Source organism: Bidens hawaiensis, unplaced genomic scaffold (assembly GCF_021521415.1).
Source record: "Bidens hawaiensis isolate Kalapana, Puna unplaced genomic scaffold, B.hawaiensis_p1.1 tig00005453_1, whole genome shotgun sequence".
Taxonomy (NCBI): domain Eukaryota; kingdom Viridiplantae; phylum Streptophyta; class Magnoliopsida; order Asterales; family Asteraceae; genus Bidens; species Bidens hawaiensis.
In genome coordinates, this window is record NW_027491347.1 from 1,384,526 (window position 1) to 1,407,500 (window position 22,975).

At 39.9% G+C, this 22,975-nt stretch overlaps 1 pseudogene; it reads left to right on the forward strand.

Annotated features, from left to right (window-relative positions):
• Positions 1 to 9,264: 9,264 nt before the first annotated feature.
• The window catches only part of LOC143629755 (photosystem I P700 chlorophyll a apoprotein A1 pseudogene), a 16,131-nt pseudogene continuing 2,420 nt past the window's right edge, over positions 9,265 to 22,975 (forward strand).

Genomic DNA, 22,975 nt, shown 5'->3' on the forward strand with positions numbered 1-22,975 from the left:
TATCTCAAGCATAAGCAAAAGGAGATGACCCTTGAAGATCTTGTCGTTCATCTTCGTATTGAAGAAGATAACAAAATTGCTCTAAAAAGGATTGATGGTCCTGGAATGGCAAAGGCTAATGTTGTTGAACATGGTCAATATTCAAAGGGTAATAAAAAATGGTGGAAAGAAATTTCATGGGAAAGGCTCCAACCTTGGTCCTAAGTGTGACATCTGCCCGATCCGACCCGACCCAGGTACCCGTTTCCCTTATCCGATCTCTTTCTTTTATGATTTAATATTTATTTATACTTATATTTTACTTTTAATAATAATAATATACTTTTCCTTCCCGCCTCTCTCTCTCTTTCTTTCCGCCGTCCCGTCCCTCTCCTTCTCTCTTTCCGCCTTCTTTTCCCTCTTGTCGCCGTCCCGCCCTTACGCCTTGTTTCCCTCTTTTTCTTCTAACTCTTTGCTTATCCTTTGGTTCTTCCCGCCTAAGGATGTCTGCAGCTCCACGCGCCAGACTCCTTACGTGGAAGCCTGCGTGAAGACATCTTGTTCCTGCGATGCGTGAAGAGAACTCTTCACGCAGCACGCTAAGGATGTGATTCTTCCCGCAGTGCGCTAAGGATTGTTGTGCCAGCCTTCGCGCTCGCGCACTCAGCCTTCTCGCGCTTGACCCTTTAGTCTAGTCCTGTTTTATCCAGCCTGTATGCTTTTGTGTTGCCTTTTCTTCTGAGCTGTTGACCTAACCTATCTAATGTCTGAATAAGTTACTTTCGGCGCAGCATGCGTACCAACCCCATTGGTTGGTAGAAAAAGTGACTGACATTATCTTTTGAGATCTGCTTTTGCCATGCTTGACCAGTACCTTTATCTGAACCGCCCATGCCTTTTTTTACTGTTCCCTGACAGCTTTATCTTGCCCCCTGCAGCTGCCATATCTTTTGATATCTTTTGTTATCTTTTGTTTTGTCTTGTTCTGTTTGTCTTGGAACCTTTTCCCTTTTTTCTGGATTTATGTCTCCTAGGGTTTCTCTATAAATAATAGTATTATTTTTCCTAACACTACACACACAAAACACTTACTCTCTCCTGACCTCCTCCTTGCTCTCTCTGCCGCCTCCCTCTCTGCCTCCGTTTTCTCCTCTCCTCTGCCCTGTTTTCCGGTAATATATTATATTTAATAACTTATTAATTATGCTAACTTGTAATCAGGACTTAAAACCAATCATTAAAACAATAATCTTTAATTATAGGTTAACTTGTGCTTGTTTAAAGTTGGTTCTTGCTTTACCTTACACCGCACCGATTATCAAGTGAGTAATCTCGTACCTAATCCCTTTTTGCTTTTAATGTTTTGGGATGTTCATGTGTTCATACAAACTTAGAGTCTTAAACTTGTTTATGAACTTTAGTCGCGCAGTATCCCATGTGTTGAGGACGTAGACTTGGCTGTTTATTTGTATGTGTGGATCATTAACCGTCTTGTCGGTCTATTCCGCAGTTCTCATGGTACCATTAGATGAACACGGGAGAACTATCGTTTATGATTTTCTCTTTTGTTACACTTGCACAGTTAGTCTTGTTTGTGAGCTCAATTGTGAGCACTGGCAGTCTTGTCTCTTAGAGTTGGTCCCGATCTGATTACACCCTTGTTGAAACCCAGACATACACATGTTGCGCGCAGATTTATTGTTATCTATGTATTGTATTAAACTTGATTTCTCACCAACACGCAAGTGTTTGACGTTTATTTTAACACATGATCAGGTTTGCAGTAGCTGTTTTGGAGCTTGTGGACACGTAGGACGTTTTCACTTTTGGACCTAGAATTAAAATGTATTAAGACAAGTTAATGTTGTTTGAATGTTATAATTTATAATATATTGATTTATGTTTGATTTATGTTCTTTATTTTCCCCGCTGCGCGTGCGCGATAAAATGTGTATTAATAAATATTGACACCAATAGTGTCGCGAGTAATGAAGCAATATGTGGCGCCCCGATGTATAATCCGCCTTTGGTCGGGGTGTTACAGATTGGTATCAGAGCTCGTTGACTTTAGGATAGGTGGTTAGACGTAACGGCCTAGAATACCTAAGAGTCCCTTCTCGCGCATGAGAGAAATCTCATGTTTGCGCGCTTATTGTTAATTACTCGTTATTTATGAATATGCTCGCGCTTGCGCAGTATATGATTTTATGTTTTATTTCGCGATATTTCGATTTTTGCTGAATTTCGATTTTTATTGATTTTACTTACATATTCGTTTGTTGGGATTGAAAATCCGAAAAGTCATGGTGATACATGAATAGTTGATTTTCAATTTCCATTTACGATTATGTTCTGAGGTTGGAGACTTGAAAAGTCATGGTGATACATGAATTGTCAACCTCCAATACTCATTTTCTTGTATGTTTTATATTGAGGATTGAAAAGTCATGGTGATACATGAATCGTCAATCTCCAATACTCGTTTGCTCGTATATTTTAAATTGGGAATTCGGAAAGTCATGGTGATACATGAATTGTCGATTCTTGATTCGAAATTGTTACCTTTATTAAGTCTGCATTTAGGGTCATTTAATCTACTTTAACTTTTGATAGCATCTAACTCCGTGAAACCAAGCTTTATAAGATTAAAACTTTGCGCTAAAACCAAGATATTAACTAAAATTAAAATTTTTATAGAATGCCTCCGCTATCTCGCCGATTTCAGAGAAGAGAAGCCTCGCGCATGCGTAGACAGCAACGTTCCCAGGAAATGGCCGCCGCAATAGCCCAAGCTTTGAGCCAAAACAATACCAATACCTCGAGTTATAACATTAAGTCCTTTAACGCGGGTAACCCTCCAAAGTTCACAGGTCTTGAAGGAGCCACCGTGATGCTCCAATGGCTCGAAAAGATTGAAAACACTTTCCTCCATACCCAATGCCCCTCAGACAGACGAACCCTATATGCTTCCAGCGTCCTGGAATCCAGAGCGCTTACATGGTGGAATGGAGTAGCTCATGCGCGTGGCGCAGAGGCTGCTTCTAGCATGACATGGGAGGAATTCAAGGAAATTCTTACGCGAGAATTCTGCCCTCCCAACGAAGTTAAGCGCCTGGAGGAAGAATTCTGGAACTTGAAGCAATACAGTGGCGAAGCGCGCGAGTACGCGACGCGCTTCCACGAGCTAAGCTTACTGGTCCCTCACCTTGTTACCCCTTCACGCCGAGCAATCGAGAAATTCCTTGGGGGTCTCCCCATGGAAATTCAAGATTCTGTATGGGCCAGAAACCCAGTTACCCTCTCTGACGCCATCGAGTTGGCCGCTGTGCTCAGCGACAACCATGTCAGAGCAGGAACCCTGTTCCTGCGGGGAACTGAAAAGACCAAACTCACCAAGACTGCCCCTGAACCAACAGAAACCAAACCTGAACCCTCAAACCGTAACAACCTCAAGCGCAGGCGCAGAGCCTATGCGCTTACCAACCCTCCCATTGTCCAGCAACCCATTTATCAACCCCCAGTTTACGCGCCTAACCCACTGTCAACCTACCCAGCACCTCCTGTAGTCCATAACTATGCCTTAACCAATCCCGCACTTCCTGCCCCGCCAACTAAGAAACCTTACACAGGAAACCATCCCTTTTGCCCAACCTGTAGATTTCACCACCCAACCCAAACCCCGTGTCGACTTTGTACCCGATGTGGCCGTACTGGTCACACTGCTGAGAACTGTAGAGTCCTTCCCGCCAATCCAATTGCGCCAACACCACCAGTCTACCCGCAGAACCCACAATCAATCTACCAAAACCCACGACCCAGATCGTGCTTTAACTGCGGTGATCCCAGTCATTTCCGGAACGCGTGCCCGAGACTACAAGTGCAAATCACACAAGCGAATCCGGTGAACCAGATTTCGAACCAAGTAACGCGTGGACGAGCTTTTAACATAACCGCGCACCAAGCGCAAGCGAATAATGACGTAGTTAATGGTACATTTTTACTTAACGGATTTTATGCTTCTGTACTTTTTGATACTGGCGCCGATCGAAGTTTTATCTCTCGCGCCTTCAAGCAGAAGCTTGCGCGACCGCGCAACGATTTAAAAGAAGATTTTTCAGTTGAATTGGCTAACGGTGAAACTGTTTTAATAAACTCAGTGATTAAAGATTGTACGCTTAACCTTAACGAAAACGATTTTCTGATTGACCTCATCCCCATGCCTCTTGGAAGCTTTGATGTTATCATTGGTATGGACTGGCTCTCGAAGAATCGCGCCGAAGTTATTTGCGCCAAGAAATTGATTCGCATACCTCGAGAAAATGGTGATCTTCATATTTACGGCGAAAAACCCTCCAGTGGTCTTAAACTTATGTCTTGCGCCGAAGCCCGTAGGCTCATGCGGAAAAGGTGTGTTGCATTTCTAGCCCATGTGGTTAAACCTGCTGAAGAGAAGAAGCTTCGCGATATCCCTGTTGTGCGTGATTTCCCTGAAGTTTTTCCTGATGATCTTCCTGGTATCCCTCCCGCTCGTGAAGTCGAGTTCCGCATTGATCTTGTCCCTGGTGCTTCCCCCGTAGCTAAATCTCCTTATCGTCTTGCACCCGCTGAAATGCAAGAATTGGCCAGCCAACTTCAAGAGTTGACTGCTAAAGGATTCATTCGCCCTAGCTCTTCGCCCTGGGGTGCTCCGGTGTTGTTCGTTAAAAAGAAAGATGGATCGTTTCGCATGTGTATTGATTACCGCGAGTTGAACAAACTCACCATTAAAAACCGGTATCCCTTACCGCGTATTGACGACCTCTTTGATCAACTCCAAGGTGCCTCTTGTTTCTCGAAGATTGATCTCCGCTCTGGCTATTACCAGTTGCGCATCCGCGATGAAGATGTTCCGAAGACTGCTTTTCGAACTCGTTATGGCCATTTTGAATTCTTGGTCATGTCCTTCGGTTTAACCAACGCACCCGCCGTTTTCATGGATCTAATGAATCGGGTGTGTAGGCCTTTCTTGGATAAATTCGTGATCGTGTTTATCGATGATGTTCTGGTGTATTCTAAGACCAAGGCCGAGCATGAGCAACATCTCCGATTGGTATTGCAAAAGCTTAGAGCTGAGCAACTCTATGCTAAGCTTTCCAAGTATGAATTCTGGTCTGATGAAGTACAGTTTCTTGGTCATGTTGTTAACAAGATGGGTATTCATGTCGACCCATCCAAGATTGAAGCAATCAAGAACTGGATTACGCCATCCTCTCCTTCTGAGATCCGTTCCTTTCTGGGCTTAGCTGGTTACTACCGGCGATTCATTTCGAACTTCTCAAAGATCGCTTTGCCTTTAACAGCTCTGACGCACAAAGGTAAACCGTATATTTGGGGCTCGAAGCAAGAAGAAGCCTTTCTAACGCTCAAGCGTTTGTTGTGTGAAGCTCCTGTTCTTGCGCTACCTGAGGGTAATGATGATTTTGTCGTGTATTGCGATGCATCCAACCAAGGTCTTGGTTGTGTTCTTATGCAACGAGGCAAGGTTATCGCTTACGCATCGAGGCAACTTAAGGTTCATGAAAGGAATTATACAACTCACGACCTCGAACTTGGTGCAGTTGTTTTTGCCTTGAAGATCTGGAGACACTACCTTTATGGTACTAAGTGTATCCTTTACACTGACCATAAAAGCCTTCAGCATATCTTTGATCAAAAGGAACTTAACATGAGGCAACGCCGATGGAACGAACTCATCAGCGATTACGATTGTGAGATCCGGTATCATCCTGGTAAGGCTAATGTGGTAGCCGATGCGCTCAGCCGAAAACCCTGCCAGCTTAACTGTATTTTGCCGCGCACGCAGCTTCACTTTGCGCCGATCCAAAGCAACCTTGAATCGCGTATTCGTGACGCGCAGCGCGCATCCATCAGTAATGGTAACCTTCGCGCCGAGTTAGCGTGTGGCGCGGAAGCGCACTTTGTCCCTAATCTGAGTGGAATTCTCTGTTATCTCAATCGCATCTGGATTCCCTTTGATGAGAATCTTCGCGCTGATATCCTGAGTGAAGCGCACAAATCTCGGTATTCTATTCATCCTGGCGCTGATAAGATGTACAAGGATTTGCGCATTACTTATTGGTGGCCCGGTATGAAAAAGGATATTGCTGTGTTCGTAGCTAGATGCCTGACTTGTTCTAAGGTAAAAGCTGAACACCAACGCCCATCTGGTTTGCTCGAACAACCAGAAATTCCTACGTGGAAATGGGAAGGTATAGCGATGGACTTTATTACCAAGTTACCTTTGACAGCAAGCAAACATGATAGCATTTGGGTAATAGTGGATCGATTGACTAAGTCTGCTCACTTCCTGCCCATTCGTGAAAACTACCGCGTTGAGCAACTCGCGCAGCTTTATGTCAAGGAAATTGTCTGCCGCCATGGTACTCCTTTGAGCATCATATCCGATCGCGATGGCCGTTTTATATCTCGCTTTTGGAAATCTCTCCAATCTGCGCTAGGAACTCGCTTGGACATGAGTACGGCATATCATCCTCAGACTGACGGTCAGTCTGAGCGAACTATTCAAACTCTTGAGGATATGCTCCGATCTTGTGTTCTTGATTTTGGAGGTAATTGGGATTCGCACCTGCCTTTGATTGAGTTTTCTTATAATAACAGCTATCATTCCAGTATCGGTATGGCCCCATTTGAAGCACTTTACGGTCGTAAGTGCCGCTCCCCGATTTGTTGGAGCGAAGTGGGTGAAACTCAAATCACAGGACCCGAACTTGTTCAAGAGACAACAGATAAAATCGCCAAGATCCGTGATCATCTGCTGACTGCCAGAAGCCCACAGAAGAGTTACGCAGATCGCAGGCGAAAGCCTCTCGAATTTCAAGTTGGTGATCTTGTTCTCCTCAAAGTGTCGCCCTGGAAAGGTGTTGTCCGCTTTGGGAAGAAAGGCAAGCTTGCTCCTCGTTATGTTGGTCCATTCAAGATTCTCGCGCGTGTGGGAAAAGTTGCCTACAGACTTGACCTGCCGCCCGCGCTCAGTAATGTGCATCCAACGTTCCATGTATCCAATCTCAAGAAGTGTTTAGCTGACGAGAACCTTCACATTCCACTTGATGAAGTTCAAGTTGATGAATCTATGCATTTCGTTGAGAAGCCTGTTGAGATTATGGATCGCGAGGTTAAGCAAACCAAGCGCAGTCGTATCCCTATCGTGAAAGTTCGCTGGGAGTCCAAGCGCGGAGCCGAGTTTACATGGGAAAGGGAAGATCAAATGAAGATCAAGTACCCGCACCTGTTCTCTGCGCAACCTACTTCGAGATAAATTTCGGGACGAAATTTCTTAAAGTAGGGGAGACTGTGACATCTGCCCGATCCGACCCGACCCAGGTACCCGTTTCCCTTATCCGATCTCTTTCTTTTATGATTTAATATTTATTTATACTTATATTTTACTTTTAATAATAATAATATACTTTTCCTTCCCGCCTCTCTCTCTCTTTCTTTCCGCCGTCCCGTCCCTCTCCTTCTCTCTTTCCGCCTTCTTTTCCCTCTTGTCGCCGTCCCGCCCTTACGCCTTGTTTCCCTCTTTTTCTTCTAACTCTTTGCTTATCCTTTGGTTCTTCCCGCCTAAGGATGTCTGCAGCTCCACGCGCCAGACTCCTTACGTGGAAGCCTGCGTGAAGACATCTTGTTCCTGCGATGCGTGAAGAGAACTCTTCACGCAGCACGCTAAGGATGTGATTCTTCCCGCAGTGCGCTAAGGATTGTTGTGCCAGCCTTCGCGCTCGCGCACTCAGCCTTCTCGCGCTTGACCCTTTAGTCTAGTCCTGTTTTATCCAGCCTGTATGCTTTTGTGTTGCCTTTTCTTCTGAGCTGTTGACCTAACCTATCTAATGTCTGAATAAGTTACTTTCGGCGCAGCATGCGTACCAACCCCATTGGTTGGTAGAAAAAGTGACTGACATTATCTTTTGAGATCTGCTTTTGCCATGCTTGACTAGTACCTTTATCTGAACCGCCCATGCCTTTTTTTACTGTTCCCTGACAGCTTTATCTTGCCCCCTGCAGCTGCCATATCTTTTGATATCTTTTGTTATCTTTTGTTTTGTCTTGTTCTGTTTGTCTTGGAACCTTTTCCCTTTTTTCTGGATTTATGTCTCCTAGGGTTTCTCTATAAATAATAGTATTATTTTTCCTAACACTACACACACAAAACACTTACTCTCTCCTGACCTCCTCCTTGCTCTCTCTGCCGCCTCCCTCTCTGCCTCCGTTTTCTCCTCTCCTCTGCCCTGTTTTCCGGTAATATATTATATTTAATAACTTATTAATTATGCTAACTTGTAATCAGGACTTAAAACCAATCATTAAAACAATAATCTTTAATTATAGGTTAACTTGTGCTTGTTTAAAGTTGGTTCTTGCTTTACCTTACACCGCACCGATTATCAAGTGAGTAATCTCGTACCTAATCCCTTTTTGCTTTTAATGTTTTGGGATGTTCATGTGTTCATACAAACTTAGAGTCTTAAACTTGTTTATGAACTTTAGTCGCGCAGTATCCCATGTGTTGAGGACGTAGACTTGGCTGTTTATTTGTATGTGTGGATCATTAACCGTCTTGTCGGTCTATTCCGCAGTTCTCATGGTACTATTAGATGAACACGGGAGAACTATCGTTTATGATTTTCTCTTTTGTTACACTTGCACAGTTAGTCTTGTTTGTGAGCTCAATTGTGAGCACTGGCAGTCTTGTCTCTTAGAGTTGGTCCCGATCTGATTACACCCTTGTTGAAACCCAGACATACACATGTTGCGCGCAGATTTATTGTTATCTATGTATTGTATTAAACTTGATTTCTCACCAACACGCAAGTGTTTGACGTTTATTTTAACACATGATCAGGTTTGCAGTAGCTGTTTTGGAGCTTGTGGACACGTAGGACGTTTTCACTTTTGGACCTAGAATTAAAATGTATTAAGACAAGTTAATGTTGTTTGAATGTTATAATTTATAATATATTGATTTATGTTTGATTTATGTTCTTTATTTTCCCCGCTGCGCGTGCGCGATAAAATGTGTATTAATAAATATTGACACCAATAGTGTCGCGAGTAATGAAGCAATATGTGGCGCCCCGATGTATAATCCGCCTTTGGTCGGGGTGTTACACTAAGGGGAGAATTGGGAAGAAGAAGAAGTTCCAAGGAACGTGTTATAATTGTGGAAAGCAAGGCCATAGGGCCAATGAATGCAAGCTTCCAAAGAATGAAAATGCTCGACAAGTGAATATGGTTCGTGAGGTTGAAAACCTTGTTGCTATGGTCACGGACCTCTCGATTATGGTTACCGAAGTCAACTGGGTTGGGCAAGATAACAAGGATTGGTGGGTTGATACGGGGGCTACCCGTCATGTATGTTTTGACAAAAGCCTCTTTAGCACTTTCAAAGAGGTGACCAATGGAGAGAAGGTTTTCTTGGGAAACTCCGCCACGGCCGAAGTCAAAGGCGAGGGGAATGTGATCTTGAAGATGACTTCGGGAAAGGAACTTACTTTGTCCAATGTGTTGTATGTTCCTGAAATTCGTATGAACCTTGTGTCGGGGTGGCAGTTGAACAAGTTTGGTTTCAAATGGTTATTGAGTCGGATAAGGATGTGTTGACCAAGAATGGTGTGTATGTTGGTAAGGGCTATGTCCTTAATGGTATGTTTAAACTAAATGTAACCGTTTTTAATGGAATGAATGAGAACACTACTAGTTCTGCTTACTTGCTTGAGTCTTCTAATGTTTGGCATGGTAGACTAGGTCATGTTAACTTTAATTCCATTCGACGTATGATTAAACTTAATTGTATACCAACATTTGATATTGACTCAAATAATAAATGTGAAACTTGTTTCGAAGCAAAACAAACAAGATCGTCATTTAAAAAGATTGAACGATTCACCGAACCCCTCGATATGATTCACACCGATATATGTGATCTAAAATCAATTCCTACTCGTGGTGGGAGTAAGTACTTCATCATGTTTATTGATGATAGTACAAGGTATTGCTATGTGTACTTACTTAAGAGTAAGGATGAGGCTATTGATAAGTTTATCTTGTTCAAGGCCGAAGTTGAGAATCAACTAAATCGGAAAATCAAAAGAGTAAGGAGTGACCGAGGAGGTGAATATGTTTCACCTTTTGTTGATGTGTGTGAAAGAGATGGAATCTTACATGAACTCACACCTCCTTACTCCCCTCAATCAAATGGCATAGCGGAACGTAAGAACCGCACTTTGAAAGAAATGATGAATGCCATGATGATAAGTTCTGGTGTAAGCCAAGACATGTGGGGGGAAGCTATCTTATCGGCGAATTATGTCTTAAACATGATACCCAATAAGAAGAAAGATGTAACTCCATACGAATTATGGACGGGAAATAAACCACAATATAAATACTTGCGAGTATGGGGGTGCCTAGCCAAGGTAGTAGTAACACCACCGAAACGGCTACTAATAGGACCCAAAACAGTGGATTGTATATTTATAGGAAATACTCGTCCTGGTGGTGCATTTCGTTTTCTTGTGCATGATTCCAAGAACCCTGGAATAAGCAAAGGCACCATACTAGAATCCAAGGATGCATCATGGTTTGAACATATGTTCCCATGCTTGGATAAAGGAAAACCGAGTTCTTCTAGATCGGTTGAGGAAATTGTTCTTGAAAACGAGGGTGCAAGAGATGACCCTCGAGAACAATCTGAGATAGAGGAAGTCGAAATTAGAAAGAGTAAACGGCAAAGAACTGAAAAATCCTTCGGCTCTGACTTCCTTACCTACATGGTAGAAGAGGAACCCCAAACGTACCAACAAGCGGTGAGTTCCTCAGAAGGACCTCAGTGGAGGGAGGCCATCAAAGGTGAGATAGATTCTATTTTACAAAATCATACTTGGGAACTAGTGGATCTTCCTCAAGGATGTAAACCACTAGGATATTGATGGATCTTCAAGAAAAAGATGAAACCAGATGTCACTATCGACAAGTACGAGGCAAGGTTGGTGATCAAAGGATATAAACAACAAGAAGGTTTAGATTACTTTGATACATATTCGCCAGTTACGCGAATAACCTCCATTAGGTTAGTTCTTGCCATCGCCGCCATTAGAAATTTGGAAGTTCACCAAATGGATGTGAAAACAGCTTTCTTGAATGGAAATCTGGAGGAAGAGATTTACATGGAACAACCTGAAGGCTTCATAGCCATTGGGCAAAAAAAGAAAGTTTGCAAACTTGTAAAATCCTTGTATGGATTGAAACAAGCTCCAAAACAATGGCATCAAAGGTTTGATCATGTCATGCTTGATGCCGGGTTCAAAATCAATTAATGTGACAAATGTGTATATGTGAAGGACACATCAGATGGATATGTCATTCTGTGTCTATACGTAGATGATATGCTCATTGCTAGAAGTGATGACAAAATCATAACGTCTACAAAGAACATGTTAAAGGCAAGATTTGACATTAAAGACATGGGTTTTGCGGATGTGATTTTGGGAGTTAAAATCACACGAACCCAAAATGAACTTCTTTTAAGTCAAGCCCATTACGTGAATAAAATTCTTGAGAAGTTTAATGCTAATGACTCTAATGTAGATAGAACTCCCATTGACACGAGTCAACATCTAGCTAAGAATAGAGGTGAACCAGTTAACCAGTTGGAATACTCAAGAATTATCGGTAGCTTAATGTACCTTATGAGTTGTACTAGACCAGACTTAGCATATGCTGTGAGCAAGCTAAGCAGATACACGAGCAACCTAAGTTCAATCCATTGGAACTGTATGATTCGGCTGCTTCGGTACCTAAGATACACTCGAGAATACGGGTTGCATTATAACAGATATCCGGCAGTTATCGAAGGACACTGTGATGCAAATTGGATATCTGACACGAATGATTCCAGAGCAACAAGTGGGTATGTCTTCACACTTGGAGGTGCTGCTATATCGTGGAAATCGTCTAAACAAACGGTTATAGCTAGATCCACGATGGAATCATAATTCATCGCCCTAGATAAGGCGGGCGAGGAGGCAGAATGGTTACGTCAATTTGTCGAGGATATACCAAGATGGCCTAAGCCGGCATCGGCCATTTGTATACATTATGATAGCCAATCAGCAATTGGCAGAGCTCATAGCACAATGTATAATGGTAAGAACATATATATTAGACGTAGACATAATACGATACGACAACTAATCTCTACAGGAATTATCACTCTTGACTACGTGAAGTCAAAGGATAATATTGCGGATCCATTAACAAAAGGCCTAAGTAGAGAGTTAGTTCAGAAGTCGTCCATGGGAATGGGACTAAAGCCCTTTAAAAATTAAAGGTTCATACGAAGGAAACCTAACTCAACAGATTGGAGATCCCAATAATTGAGTTTAATAGGAAAACCTAATTGTATGAATTAATGAGGTCATTGTGGGGGGGGATAACCCTACGTATTTAAAAGGTAGTTTACTGCATGGCCGGTAAACTTCCTAGTCCATTCCTAAAAGTGACAAGAGTGAGGCTAAGCCTATGGCTTTTAATGATTCGAATTAGGTAACCATACATGGTGAATCACCTATGTGAGAGAGAAGTGGGGTCGCTTCGAAGGGTATTGTTGGGGCACAATACTTAATGGCTCTCGCAGAACCAGGCTCATGTTCATGACCATAACAAACATAACTATGAGGACTTGAACTTGTCAGGGAGAGTCTTGTGTGAAGTGTATTGTTGTCTACACTAACGACAGATGAGTTCAAAGACATCGCTGTCTACTCAGAGTCAGTGGGCTAAACGCGCTTCATAAGCAAAGGTTCAAAGAGTAACAGCTACCTATTGTATGCAAGATTTAACTGCTGAAATTTAATCGAAATAATGTTGGTTTTTCGACCTCCATTCATGTGGGGGATTGTTGGAAGATTAAGCAAAGTGAGTGTGAATGAATGTCTCAAAAATTGAAGTGGTGAAACTTCGTCCCACATCGGTTGGGGAACAAAATTGAGAATGATTTATAAGGTGCCATTCTCACTACACATTTGAAAATTTGTGATGTGTTTTACTACAACTCCTACACGCGCGCAGGGGGGTGCGAATTTGGGTTTTCCGGATTAAAATTTATTGAACTCGTGCATGCCCGCATGTCCCGCGGACACGAATGCTGCTCCAAAAACCCGAGCCCGCGTTTTTTGCATTTATTTTGAGATTTTCAAATTATAACAGCTGGTCAATGGTTGTTAATGATCATTAATAATTATTCGGTTACTGTAAATAGTCATTATAATTTTGTTAATGATTGATCAGTTACATATTCTGCACTAATGACCATTATTGCACTTTAATGGGTCATTATTGAGTTGTTACGATCTTGTGGTTATAAAACCAGATCATATGCAGAAGTTAAAAACACACCGAAAACACACAGCTCTATCTTCTCTTAGCAGCATTATTCTTGATTTTGTTTCAGGCAAGTCGTTAAGTCCGGCAGCACACTGCGGCTGTTACGAACCGGTGTACCCTGGGAACAGACCGAGAATCTGTTTAAGGGAATTGTGTCAAACACAAGCCCGGTTCAATCTTTCACGTTTATTATTTCTGCTTTATTGTTACAGGTTTAATACAGGATTAACAACATATACCCAACCTTCTTTTCTTTGTTTATTCTCAATGAAACATCTCCGATCTGTTTCCAATCAAAATAAACTTGGGAACTTCTCCTGAAGCTTGAGATCCCCAACCACACTTCCTCCCAAATTCTAGCTTCTTCCCCGTTTCCACCTTACTTTTAAAAGTGTTCAAATTAAGAATTTCTTTTATTGTGTATAATTTTACTAGATTAACAATTCGATGCCAAACTCCGGCACTCAACCCTACATCAATCACATCGATAATTCACCCCAATTCCCGTGCAAACCTTTAATAATTTTAATCCTGAGATTATTAGGCTGATTAATAAGTCGTCACTCCATTTAAAAGGGCCAGATTAAAAGCTTTTTAGACTTTTTAATATGTTTAGCCATTTTTAATAATCCAACTTTGATGGTTTTGGAGATGCTCGCCGATTTGTTAATTTTTTGAATCAAATTTGATAGTTTGTTATTAATTTATTATAGTTTCCAGTAGCTTATATAATGCATAATTTGTGTTTATTTTATTGATTTTGTTTTCAGTGATGAATTACTTTATCCATTTTGTATTAGGGTAAATGACAACAAACAATAGAGAATGGATTATTTGATGTGAGTAAAGTCGTGGTGCCCCGTTACTCCGTAGTGAGATCATCATGATGCCATCTTGTTGCTGCCCAAATTCCAAATGATGAATTAATTCAAATGGCTTCTGTAGGAATCCATTACAATTATATTATTATTATTAGTTGGAATAATAATAATAATAATAATAATAATAATAATAATAATAATAATTATTATTATTATTATTATTATTTTTATTTTTATTATGATTATTGTTGTTATTTTTTTATAAAACCATCATGTCAAACTATGATAAAAAACATAGATCATGAAAATATAATCATTTATATATTTTATTATATCCAGAGAATTCTCGTTAAAACTTTTTATTATTTTTTTCTGTTTCTTCTACGATTGAAATAAAAACCAAAAATGGTTGATTTACAGATAGGGATGATTAGGTTTTAAATCAAAATATTTGAGGTACAATATTTTAATTTTAAAGACATATATAAGTGGTGAGCCAATGACACATTAGTAATCCAAGTTAGCCGTTAAAATAGAAAGCTCACACATTTATTTGTAGCCTGGGTGTAAAATGTGAATAGGAAATATAACCATAGAGTGAATAAGTTTGACTCAAAATAGATGTTAAACCCCTAGTTTTATATAAGTTTTAGGGTAATAAAACAGTGAAATAAGGTGGATTATTTTGATTAATGACGTTAGGATCAATGACGGAAATCTTGATAGGTATGTAGGTTACCACTTTTATGAGTGTTTTCCCTTTATTTCAAGCCGTCATCCTTGCGCCCACTTTCTTGTGTTAGAAGTGGATACTCAAACTACCATTACAAAACCAAGATTTTTAACATATATTATTTAAGGTTTTGTTTGTGGGCTGTATTAAGAAAGCTCCGCAATTAAAAAGAATAAATTCAAATCCAAATCCAAAGCTTAATTATTGTTAAATTTTTCTTTTTAATTTTTAAACGTGAGACTTAACTAATAACAACATGATTCACCAATGGAAAGCTAATCATATCAGGAATCAAATACAACAATACAAGAATACAACTAGACAAAACACACTGAATTACAAGTAGAGGTGGGCAAACAAACCGGTTAACCGAACTGACCGAAAATTAAATCGAAACCGAATCAGTTTGAAATCGATTATGTAGAAACCGGTTTGGAACCGATTGAAACCGTAGGTTCGGAACCGGTTTGTAATTTTCTCCACCAAAACCGGTTCCAAACCGATTAACCGAACCGAAACAAGCAAAAACCGGTCAAATCCCGAACCGAAACCGATCAAAGCCCGAACCAAAACCGATCGTACCATGGTAAGACCGTAAGAAACCGGTTTCAACCCTAACCGAAACCAATCATAAACCGGTTTTGACTTTTGTTGACTAAACCGATCCGGTTTTAACCTAAACTGATTTTAGAGTTTTAAACTGGTTTGCACACCTCTAATTACAAGCACAAGATCCTTCAAACATATCCCTAAAATAAAGCGAAGACCCTAACTACAGAAAGTCCTCTCCTAATTACTTAAAGATTGCAACCCTCCCAATCGATCATTGACCACTCCGACCTATGTGTTATCCACAAAAATAGATTAACATCATTATCGTCAAGTTTATTTGAGATTGGTTTTGAGCTCTCTCTCTCTCTATATATATATATGTGTGTATGTGTGTGGGGGGTGTTTGGTGTTTCCTAACAAACCTTAAAAAAAAAGAACTCCTAACAACCAACTTTTTTTACGTATTTTTTATATACATTTAATATTATTTGAGAGTTAAATCAATTGCTATATAAATTTTGTGTTTACATGTATGTTATCACAAGGTTACACATCTGTAAATAAATAAATCATGTGTAATAACCAATTTACACATGTGTAAAAGAATTGCTTGTGCGGAAAAGCCAATCCCTTGACACCATCTCTCTATCAGTGTTGTTATTAGTCGTAAAACTTGTGCATCATGAAGGTTGTCGTAACTTCTCCAAATGTGAAGTGAAATGCGTGAGATTCGTGACCCCATCTATCAGTATTGTTATTAGCAAATGATCAATCATCCGACAACCATGGTGTATGAATGATTTCTTACATCAGATGACTAAGAGCATTCTCATCACACCCCCTATCTTTAAATAAAAAATTACACTAAAACTCATCATATTTTCTCTCTCTATTTCAATTAAATAATATTTTTATACCTTTTATCATTATCTTTTCTCTTTCCTTCACTCACAACCACTTTCAAAATATATTAAAAAATTATATAGGATGAACACTAACTTTTCAAATATACTGAAAAATCACTACTTTTTCTAAAGTATAAAAACCCTTCACTCACAACGCCCTAAATCACTCTCTAAATTATAAAAACGCACCTCACATAATATGAGGGGTTGGATGAGAATGCTCTAAGAGCATTCCCATCCTACTCCCTATCCCTAAACTAAAAATCACACTAAAATTCACTATATTTTCTCTATCTATTTCAATTAAATAATACTTTTTATACCTTTTTCACTAACTTTTCTCTTTCCCTTACTCACAACCACTTTCAAAAAATATTAAAAAATTATAGAGAGTGAACAATAACTTTTCAAATATACAGAAAAATCACTGTTTTTTCTAAAATATAAAAACAATTCATTCACAACATCCAAGACCACTATCTAAATTATAAAAGCACCCCTTACATAAAACAGAGGGTTGGATGAGAATGCTCTAAAATGACAACATAAATTATAAAAGCACCCCTTACATAAAATAGAGGGTTAGATGAGAATGCTCTAAAATGACAACATTATTGAAAGGAAAAACATAAAAAAACAAAGTATTATTTGTTTTCTGACATAGTACATAGAGACATGCCAAACATATCACTAGCAATGCGAATTTCGTAATCGTAGTCACTAAGTAACTCAGCCCATTTTCGTTGTCTCATGTTGAGATCTTTTTGGTCAAAAATGTGTTGAAGGCTTTTGTGATCGGTAAAAACCACACATTTCGTTCCGTAAAGGTAATGTCTCCAAATTTTGAGTGCGAAAACGACGGCACCAAGTTCAAGATCGTGAGTCGTGTAGTTCTTCTTGTTGACCTTGAGTTTCCTTGAAGCATAGGCGATAACTTGACCTCGTTGCATGAGAACGCAATCGAGACCTTGATGAGAAGCATCGCAAAATACTACAAAGTCGTCGTTTCCATCGGGAAGGGTTAGAACAGGAGCATTGCAAAGCATGTGTTTAAGAGTATTAAATGCTTCTTCTTGTTTGGATCCCCATTCATAAGGCAGTCCTTTGTGAGTTAGGGAAGTGAGGGGTAAAGAGATCTTGAAAAAATTTTGGATGAAACACCGATAATATCCGGCCAAACCGAGGAAAGATCGAATTTCCGTGGGTGTAGTCAGAGTCTTCCAATCTTTGACGGCTTCGATTTTTGCGGGATCAACATGAATACCCTTGTCGTTGACGATGTATCCCAAAAATTGAACTTCCTCTTGCCAAAATTCACATTTTGAGAATTTGGCGTAAAGTCGTTCTTTTCTTAAGACTTCGAGAATGGAACGCAAGTGATGCTCATGCTCGGCTTTGGATTTAGAGAAGATGAGAATGTCATCAATAAAGACAATAACGAATTTATCTAGAAACGGTTTGCAAACGCGGTTCATGAGATTCATAAATACCGCGGGTGCATTGGTTAACCCGAAGGGCATGACCAAAAATTCGAAATATCCATATCGAGTACGGAATGCGGTTTTTGGAATGTCTTCTTCGCGAACACGCAACTGATGATATCCCGATCGAAGATCGATTTTGGAGAAACACGTTGCGCCTTGGAGTTGATCGAAGAGGTCGTCGATTCGTGGCAAATGATAACGATTTTTGATAGTAAGTTTATTGAGTTCACGATAATCGATGCACATGCGAAATGAGCCGTATTTCTTTTTCACGAAGAGGACGGGAGTGCCCCAAGGAGAGGAGCTTGGACGAATAAATCCTTTGTCGGAAAGTTCTTCGAGTTGGTTTGATAACTCTTGCATTTCCGACGGGGCTAAACGGTAAGGAGCCTTGGCCACGAACATTGCGCCGGGCACAAGATCGATTCGAAATTCAACCGGACGAATGGGTGGAAGACCGGTAACATCATCTGGAAAGACGTCGAGGAAATCACAAACAATGGAGATATCTTGGATTTTTCTTTCGTTGTGGTCTTTTACCACCGCTTGGGCTAGGAACGGAACATACTTTTGGCGTAAGTATTTTGTGCGATTGAGAACATGACATGAGATTGAGCCTTTTAGGAAACATTTTGCCGTAGACCTTGAGAGTTTTACCGTTGACAAGCGGAATCCGAATGAATTTATCATAACAAACGACTTCGGCACGGTGCAAAGATAACCAATCCATGCCAACTATGACATCGAAACTTCCCATTTGCATTGGAATGAGATCGATGGAAAATTTACGCTTACAAAGAGTGAGAGAACAATTACGAAGGACCGAGTTTATGGTGATAGAATTTCCATTGGCGACTTCGACAGAAAAGGGTCGAGAAAGTTTAGTGCGAGGTACGGCAAGAATAGATTCAAACTTTAATGAAATAAAACTTCTATCGGCTCCCGTACCAAATAATATAGAAGCCAAATGCTCGTTCACTAAAAACATACCGTTCACAACATCGTTTACCACTTGAGCTTGATTAGCATTCATCATAAAAGCTCGTCCTTGGTTACCGGGATTTCCTTGAGGTGCATGAGGTGGTGGAGGAGGAGGAGGTACTTGGATGGCTTGCATGGGTTGGAAGAGTGGTGCATTGAGTTGGGGAAGTTGAGGTTGGTAGGTTTTGACTTGGTAGGCTTGGGTTTGATAGTAGGGTATGGTTACGGTTTGGGCTTGGTTTGCAAAAGTGAGTCGTGGGCAATTGTTGCGGAAATGATTTGGGTCACCACAGTTAAAGCAAGCTCGGGGTTGTTGAGGAGGGTTTTGCGGGTAAGGTGCAAAGCGGTTTTGGGTGTTTTGTGGAGTGGTTCTTGGTTTGTTGGGTTGAGTACGTTGTGCGGAACGACATGTGTTATTTAGATGGCCAAAACGGTTACAAATGGTGCAATGGCGACAAGGTAAGTGAGATGGGTGATGAAGTTGACAATTGTTGCATAGTGGAAAAGTACTGGTATATGGTTTTCGATTTTGTGGGGGAGCTTGGGGTTGTTATTGCGGTTGTGGTTGGGTAACGGCATAGTTTTGGTGGTTTTGTTTGGGTTTCTTTTTGTTGTTGTGGCGGGAAGAGTTTGAGTAGTTGATGGCTTGAGGTGGTGGGTCAACTTTGGCTTGAGGTGCGGGTTCGGTTTTGCTTTTATCACTTTTCTTCTTGATGGTTAGGGTACCCGCCTTAACATGGTTCTCCGATAGAGCACCGGCTAGAGTAATTGCATCCTCAAGGTTCTCAGGTTTGCTACTCATGACTGAGTCCCGAATTAGCATGGGTAAACCCCAGATGTATTTGTCGATTTTACGTTCGAGCGGGGTAACCAAATGAGGTACAAGGGTGCTCAATTCATGAAAACGGAGCGAGTAAGTGGCATTATCACCACTTTCTTGTTTCAATTCCCAAAATTCGGCTTCAAGCTTTTGGAGCTCGTGTTTGGGACAAAACTTCTTCATCATGAGTTCCTTAAGTTCGGTCCATGGAAGCGCCATGGCAATTTCCGCCCCTTGGAGATGCATAACACTACCCCACCACGTAAGAGCAGTTTCCTCAAACATGCTCGAAGCGAAATTAGTTTTCTTTGCTTCTGGGCACTCGCTGTGTCGGAACACACTTTCCATCTTTTCAAACCATTGCAACAAGGTAGTCGCACAGTTCGTACCAAGGAATTTGGTTGGGTTAGCACCGGTAAATTGTTTATACAAGTAGGGAGCTGGTGTGGGTTCAACGGGTGCTACAACGGGTGGAGGTTGGTTTGCTTGCAAGTGAGTTAGGAGTTTGGGAATCACAGCGGCGACTTGTTCGGCTACTAAAGCGGCTATCTTGCGTCTGGAGTCCTTGTGGTAGTGGCGTCGTAGCGGAGGCATTCTAAAAATTATAAAGAATTGTAGTGAGTTTGAGGGCATTGAGTTTAAAATAGAAGATGTATGTAACCATTTTTTTTACGTGAATCCTAGTGTCATAAGGATGAGAATGTTAGTAGAAATAAAGTTTATACATAAACCAAATGATAAAAACGTATATATAAGTATATGTTTCAAAGTTTCGAGAATTTAAAATTTGGACGTTTTGAAGTGTTGAAATTTGTATATAGTCGGAAAAATCGTACATGAACCACCATGATTTGATATTCCGAAATAAAAAACAACAAAATTTCTTTTAAACATATATATAGTTGGGAAAATGGTACATGAACCACCATGATTTGATATCCCGGCAATAAAAACTTATGTAAAAGTAATATATATGGAGTCGAACATGTGCACGTATCACCGCGTCTTTCATGTTGTTGACTCAAATCATGATAATAACATACAATAAAACGGAGATATCACGAGATGTTAAAAACACTTGTCCACGTATCACCGTGGCTTTTATGTTTTCAACACCAAAAATAAGGAGGCGACCGGAACGCTCGCATACGACAACTTAAAGTGTCGGCTCATATAACTCGAGTTGCTTGACCTAGAAACCAACACTAAACCCAATCATCCCAGGTAAGTAAATCACCTTCGATTCTTGGAATCTTTTTGTCAAATGATCGAATCAAGTGTTTCGCTCCCTACGGTCGTCACAAAACAAATTATAGAACCTAGCTTTAAGGAGATTGTAAACAACGAAATCCAAGTTAAGCTTGTGATCCATAAAACACAATATAAAAACTAATGTTTTGTTTTAAAGTAAAAATACCTTAGAATACTATTGAAAGTGTGTGTATGTGTACATTTATGATGAGATAGATTTTTAAACAAGTTTATAAATAATTAATAAATGCAATAAACAATCAAGTAGGGTAAACACGTATGAGCACACGTATAGGAACCCTAGAGCATAAACTATACTAGGCTGTTACGTCTAACCACCTATCCTATAGTCAATGGCTCTGATACCAATCTGTCACACCCCGACCAATGAAGGCGGAAACGTCGAGGCGCGACATGATTGCTCATTGCACAATGACACTATAAAGTTACAATATTTAAACAACTCATTTAAATCCATATCATCATAAATAACACAACAATTGTTCATACAAAATGCCAAATAGATAGATAAACAAATAACTTGTTCTTTCATTTTCTAATATCCTAAAGCCAAGATGATAAGTTTCTTCAAGTAATCCAATCAAGCTAACATCAAACCTGTAACATTGCATAAAATAGAGTTTGTCAACACGAAGGTTGGTGAGCAATTTTCATAGTTTTGGACAATAAGTATATAGTATGAAATCCACAACTAGTATATGAAAACAATAAATAATAGCAACAATTTAGATAATAAAACCGTCAATAAGAATACATTGACGACAATAATGAAATCGTCAATAAGAATACATTGACGACACCTTCTATATGGGGATACCATATATACTCGGAATTAACGTATGATCATACTTTGATGAGGCTACCCGCCTTAGCATTCAAGAGGCTACCCGCCTTAGCATTCAAGAATTTGCACATAATCATGTAAAATATATAACACCAAATCGAGCATTTATTTAAGTAAACATATACAATACGTGTTGTGGTTTAAGACTCAAGTATAAATCATTTGAATTTGAATAAGTATGCAATGTCACCCCCAAAACGAAAGATGGAAAACGGGGGATGAAAAAGTACTCACATTAACAAGTAACTTGAAAGATAGTGTCGTGAATAATCGGAGAGATCGGTTTAACGAGCAAGACCTATATTAAACGGGTCTTGTGTTAGTAGGTAGTCTTGGAAGGGTTTAAAATAAAATACATGACAAATAAAGTAAATAAATGAAGTTTATGATTTAAAATGTAAATATTTGAGAAATTAAAGAAACGAGTTTTGTAAAATAAGTTTACTCGAAACCGGGTCTCGGTATTCTATTCATTAGTTTTTTTCTTTTTTTTTTACTCAACCTATGTTAAGTAATAATGTGGGTTAAAATGTGATATTGCAAAACCCTTGGTTATAAAAATACCAAAACGAGGTTTAAACGAGTGTTCGGGTTTGTCGGTTCGAGACTTGATAATTGACCAAGCTCACAGTTAACTTCCCAAAATAATAAATGTTATGAGATAACTCAATAAAATCAAAATAGACTTAACCAAGTATATAGTTCAATTGTGAAGAACTTAACGTTCGTTAAGCGAGTATACGACCTTATCGGTTCGAACTTGTTATAAGATCAAGTTGGTTACCGACATGCCAAGTATATTTAGAAATTAACTAAAATTGATTTAAAATATAATCTTGAAGAAAAATATGAGTTTTGGTGGTTAAAAACACACTTGTGTGTCTTAAGGGAGTGAACTCGGTTTAGTTCGGTTTTTGGTTCGGTCCTTGACTCGGAATAAGACCGAGGATGGTTACCACATACCCAATTACCATGGAACTTGTAAAATAACTTATAAATAATAATACTCAAGTTTTACATTCAAAAAGTTAACAATAAAGCTTTTAAACAAAAGTTCGGTTTTTGGTTCGGTCCTTGACTCGGAATAAGACCGAGGATTGTTACCACATACCCAATTACCAGGGAACTTGTAAAATAACTTATA